Below are 6,423 nucleotides of genomic sequence, written 5' to 3'. Positions count from 1 at the left end.
TTTACATACATTTTATATCATAAACATCTTAAAAACATTTTGAAACATCTATTTGACATCTGACAGGAAACGTTCTATAGATACATTGCAGATGAGCAAACACGCACATAAAACAGATGTCTCCGTGATGTACGTGTGCTAATGAGAGGCCTCATTAATAAAACGATTTCAACTAGAGTGTGCATATGCTAAAACCCACGACAACGTTCATATTGATAAAAACGGTCTTTGACGTGGAAAAGTGCTCAGGTTCTAAGCAGATATAGCCTACGCACTTTTCCTTGTGGCAGAAAGTGGAAGAACTGCAGGTATTTGGAAATATAAGCATATTATACATTTATTTTAATTAGTTTTAAACTGATCCTCTTAAATAATATTTAAAGGCATCAAACATATCTAGGAGGAAAGGTTGGAAATTAAAATTGATCAAATTTCAGACAGATTTTTTGTTAAAAATGCGGCCATTGTGTGGCGTACTTTCATCGCCTTTTAAAATGAAAACATCCTCATTGTTTCTTGTCAGGATATTTAGTGAGAGTTCACTTACAGTTCAAGTACATGGACTTGATTGAGAAATTGAGATCAAGACGATTCCTTTGCCCCTCATGATACAGGAATACCACATTACAATAAGGTTCATTAGTTAACATTAGTTAACTACCTTAGTTAACATGAACTAAGAATGAACAATAACTTCTTCAGCATTTATTAATCTCTTAAATTTTTGCTAAATTTGTAAATCCAAAGAATGTTTTATGATTTTGGCTAGGTGAGGGATTCAAATTGTAATTAAAGCTGCAAGCAGCGATGAAAGGGCCCTCGCACCCGTGCCATCATCACTCGGTGGCTCTAGGAAGACAGAGCATGGTTGGGCAATGTACATTTAAGGAGGTATATATAGTAAGAGTATGTCAAGGTCATTTACAAAATGTTTTGTATAATGGTGATAATAGCATGCTTCATGACTCAGCTAAGTGTTGCTAGCATGTTTAGTATGTTTCTAGCATGCTTAGTACACAATAATTATGTGGTTAGTACTGCATTACTGTGTTAACCATGTCAGTTTCTGTTGCGAGTAGGTGGGGCTATGTCTATATCTGAATATCGCTATGTAGATGTGTTCAGTGCAGGAGTTTTATCAAACATGTGAAGTTTGGGGCAGATTGGACATTGTATGCTTGAGTTACAACAACTTCCTTTAGCATTTCTTGCATGTTTTATGATGTTTCTAGCATATTACATATTAATTTTGGGGTAGATTGGACATTGCATGCCTGAGTTACAGCAAATTCATATTTAATTGCAGTAATATCATGCTTTAGCACTTAGCTAAGTGTTTGCTAGTATGTTTTAGCATGTCTCTAGTATGTTGGCAGGATGTTTAGCACCTACTGGCATTTTTTATATGTTATTAGGAGTCCAGAACAGTGTTAAACGTCACTTCCTGTTGCCAGCAGGCGGCGCTATGACTATAACTGAATATGAGCATGGACATGTGTTCAAGAGATAACTCTTATCAAACGTGTGAAGTTTGGGGTAGATTGGACATTTTATGCTTAAGTTACAACAACTTCCTTGAGCTTTTATAACATGCTTTAGAACTTAGCTAAGTGTTGCTAGCAAGTTTCTTGCATGTTACATATTAAGTTTGGGACAGATTGGACATTCCATGCCTGAGTCACAGCAAATTCCTATTTAATTGCAGTAATAGCATGCTTTAGCACTTAGCTAAGTGTTTGCTAGCATGTTTCTAGTATGTTGCTAACCTGTTTAGCACCTGCTGCCTCTTTTTTATATGTTATTAGGAGACCACAACAGTGTTAAACATGTCACTTCCTGTTGCCAGCAGGTGGCGTTATGACTATAACTGAATATGAGCATGGACGTGTGTTCAGGACAGAACTCTTATCAAACGTGTGAAGTTTGGGGCAAATTGGACATTCCATGCCTGAGTTACAACAACTTCCTGTTTCATGGCATTAATAGCACGCTTTAGCACTTAGCTAAGTATTGCTAGCATGCTTTAGCATGTTTCTAACATGTTTAACACTCAATGGCATATTTTACTATTGCTGCGTCCCAATTTGCATACTATCCGTCCTAAATAGTATTCAAAGACAGAATTAGTATGTCCCAAATCGTAGTATGTTGAAATAAGTGTTCCAAAGATACCCAGATGGTCTACTATTTCCGGTCAGAATCCGAAGTGCACATCGATGCGCACTCTAACGTCTAATATTGTCCACAACCCATCGCATGTTGGACGAGGATTCGGTTAGAACTACAAACACGAGTGAAAAGTGTTAAAAAACTACAGACATGGAGGACGCGTGAGTCCGGCAGTCAGGGCAGGACTCTTATCAAACGTGTGAAGTTTGGCGCCGATTGGACATTGCCTTCTTGAGTAACAACAATGTCCTGTTTCATTGAATTAGCATGCATTAGCACTTAGCTAAGTATTGCTAGCATGTTTTAACATGCTTCTAGCATGTTTAGAACTCAATGGCATTTTTAACATGTTGCTAGAACAGCATCAACGTGTTAAACATGTCACTTCCTGCTGCCAGTAGGTGGCGCTATTACTATAACTGAATTTGAGCATGGACATGTGTTCAGGCCATGATTCTTATCAAACGTGTGAAGTTTGGGGCAGATTGGACATTCCATGCCTGAGTCACAGCAAATTCCTATTTAATTGCAGTAATAGCATGCTTTAGCACTTAGCTAAGTGTTTGCTAGCATGTTTCTAGTATGTTGCTAACCTGTTTATCACCTGCTGGCTCTTTTTTATGTGTTATTAGGAGACCACAACAGTGTTAAACATGTCACTTCCTGTTGCCAGCAGGTGGCGCTATTACTATAACTGAATATTCTCATGTAGATGTGTTCAGGCCATGACTCTTATCAAACGCGTGAAGTTTGGGGCAGATTGGACATTCCATGCCTGAGTTACAACAAATTCCTATTTAATTGCAGTGATAGCATGCTTTAGCACTTAGCTAAGTGTTTGCTAGCATGTTTTAGCATTTTTCTAGTAAGTTGTTAGCATGTTTAGCACTTGCTGGCACTTTTTTATGTTATTAGGAGTCCACAACAATGTTAAACATGTCACTTCCTGTTGCCAGCAGGTGGCGCTATGACTATAAATGAATATGAGCATGGTCATGTCTTCAGGACAGAACTCTTATCAAACGTGTGAAGTTTGGGGCAGATTGGACATTCCATGCCTGACTTAAAGCAACTTCCTTTTTCATGGCGAAACATCGAAATTTGTCAGGCCGCCGAGGACCCGCCCTTCGACGAAAACTCAAGATCTTCGCAATTTAACGTCGCAAAGGCCTTAAGATTACACTCACCAAATTTGAAGATGATCAGATTAAAACTGTAGGAGGAGTTCGTTAAAGTACGAGGCCTGAAAATGGCAAAAACTGCACAAAAATCTGAGAGGAAGTTCAAAATGGCTGACTTCCTGTTGGGTTTAGGGCTACACTCCAAGATACTTTTTTGTAGGTATTAGGTCATTACATATATGTACCGAATTTCGTACACGTAAGTGGAACACAGCGGGAGGCGCATATCAGATATACATTTTCGCCAGTTCTGACACGTGTGCAAAGTTTCGTTAGTTTTCGAGCATGTTTAGGACCTCAAAAATGCGATTAACTTCGGAGAAGAATAATAAATATAGCTGCGAGTAGCGATTGCGGGCCGAAGCCGGTGGCACCGCCACCCTGGTGCCTTTAGTTACACTAAAGCCACCGGGGTGGCGGTGTCACCGGCTTGGGCAGCGATTACGGGCCCAAGCCGGTGGCACCGCAACCCCGGTGCCTTTAGTTACCTAAAGGCACCGGGGTGGCGGTACCGCCGGCTTTGGCCCTCCATCGCTGCTCGCAGCTATATTTATATATATATATACATATATATATATATATATATATATATATATATATATATACAGTGCAATGCATAAGTGAATACACCCATGCTAAAGTTGACTAAAAAGAGGAATAAAAAATCATATTTTGGAAATTGAACTTAATGCCTTAATTTAAAAAATTAGGAAAAATCCAACCTTTAAGGACACCAATTTTCTTTGTGAATGAATAATGTATCGTAAATAAATAAATGTTCTTCCTTAAAATACATGGTGCATAAGTGAGTACACCCCTATGTTAAATTCCCATAGAGGCAGGCAGATTTTTATTTTTAAGTATTTAAAAAAAAAAAAATTAGGATACTATGCATCCTGATAAAGTTCCCTTGGCCTTTGGAATTAAAACAGCCCCACATCATCACATAGCCTTCACCATACCTAGAGATTGGCATGGTTTTATTTCAGTTAGCCTAAAAGCTAGTTTGATTTGCATTGAGAGATGATCTTATGGAAAGTACCCCATGCCAATCTCTAGGTATGGTGAAGGCTATGTGATGATGTGGGGCTATTTTAATTCCAAAGGCCAAGGGAACTTTATCAGGATGCATAGTATCCTAAAAATTTTTTTTTTTTAAATACTTAAAAATAAAAATCTGCCTGCCTCTATGGGAATTTAACATAGGGGTGTACTCACTTATGCACCATGTATTTTAAGGAAGAACATTTATTTATTTACGATACATTATTCATTCACAAAGAAAATTGGTGTCCTTAAAGGTTGGATTTTTCCTAATTTTTTAAATTAAGGCATTAAGTTCAATTTCCAAAATATTATTTTTTATTCCTCTTTTTAGTCAACTTTAGCATGGGTGTATTCACTTATGCATTGCACTGTATATACATACATACATACACACACATACATATATATGTATATATATATATATATTATTGTTCAAAAGTTTGGGGTCAGTAAGTTTTTTTATGTTTTTAGGAGAAGTCTCTTCTGCTCACCAAGGCTGCATTTATTGATTAAAAATACAAACAAAAACAGTAATATTGTGAAATATTATTCCAATTTAAAACAGCTGTTTTCAATTTTAAAATATTTTACATAGTAATTCATTTCTGTGATCAAAGTTGAGTTTTCAGCATCATTACTCCAGTCTTCAGTGTCACATGATCCTTCAGAAATCATACTAATATGATGATTGATGCTCAATAAATATTCATTATTATTTTCAATGTTGAAAACAGTTGTGTACAGATTTTTTTTTTCAAAATGCTTTGATGAATGTAAAGTTCAAAAGAACAGCATATATTTCAAATTAATTTTTTTTAACATTATAAATGTCTTTACTGTAACTGTTGATCAGTTTAACTCATCCTTCATAAATAAAAGTACTGATTTATTTTATTTCTTTCCCCCAAAAATAAAATTTTAATTATTACTAACCCCAAACTTTTGAGCGATAGTGTTTAACGTTACAAAAGCTTTAGATTTCAGATAAATGCTGTTCTTTTGAACTTTCTATTCATCAAAGACTGTACACAACCGTTTTCGACATTTAAAATAATAATGAATGTTTCTTGAGTATCAATCATCATATTAGAATAATTTCTGAAGGATCATGTGACAGTGACGACTGGAGTAATGATGCTGAAAACTCAGCTTTGATCACAGGAATAAATAACAGTTTAAAATATATTAAAATAGAAAGCAGCTGTTTTAAATTGGAATAATATTACTGTTTTTGTTTGTATTTTTAATCAAATAAATGCAGCCTTGGTGAGCAGAAGAAACTTCTCTGTTATGTGCGCGCCACAGACTGCACGCACGTCCGCTTAGAGTTCCGCCTTTTGCCTTCCGTCAATATTACGTTATTAGAAAAATATTTTTTTAGAGAATCGATTTTTTGACATTTGTGAATCGATTCAGAATCGTCCACGTCCGCATCGCGATGCATCTAAGAATCAATTTTTTCTCCCACCCCTAGATTTCATACAACAGGTTAATAAACAGTTACAATTAAGTCACTTACATTTTAGATGCAATGTTGACTGTTTTTGTTCTGTTTCAGCAGCGAAAATAGTTAAACAAAGATCACAGCAGAACCATCACGCATCACGTGTTTTCTCATAACTGAACGATTCAGCATTTTTAACGAATCGGTTGACTCAAAGATTGAATGATCAATCCATAAACATCTGTCTTAATCATGATCGACTCATTCTAACGAATCGTTTGAACGAATGAATCAATGACTCGCTTATTAAGATGGATGCCTGGCGACACCTAATGGCGGTTTAGTGTTGTTTAAAAGCATCATTCTTTCCCACGTGTGTGTGATTTGTGTGTGCAACATTATCATTATTTTTCTTTCACAATTATATTAGCGATTTAAAAGCCCCCGCTCATGTCACACGTCGATTAACCGGTGGGTAAATATCCTCAGACACATACCTAATAAATGTATATTTAAATACAATATTGGCCTACCTGGTAAAAAGTTTTATAGACTATTTTGATGTCCTTTTGGACACAAGAG

The sequence above is a fragment of the Rutilus rutilus genome (genome assembly GCF_951802725.1).
Source record: "Rutilus rutilus genome assembly, chromosome: 15".
Taxonomy (NCBI): domain Eukaryota; kingdom Metazoa; phylum Chordata; class Actinopteri; order Cypriniformes; family Leuciscidae; genus Rutilus; species Rutilus rutilus.
This window is presented reverse-complemented; position numbering follows the sequence as displayed.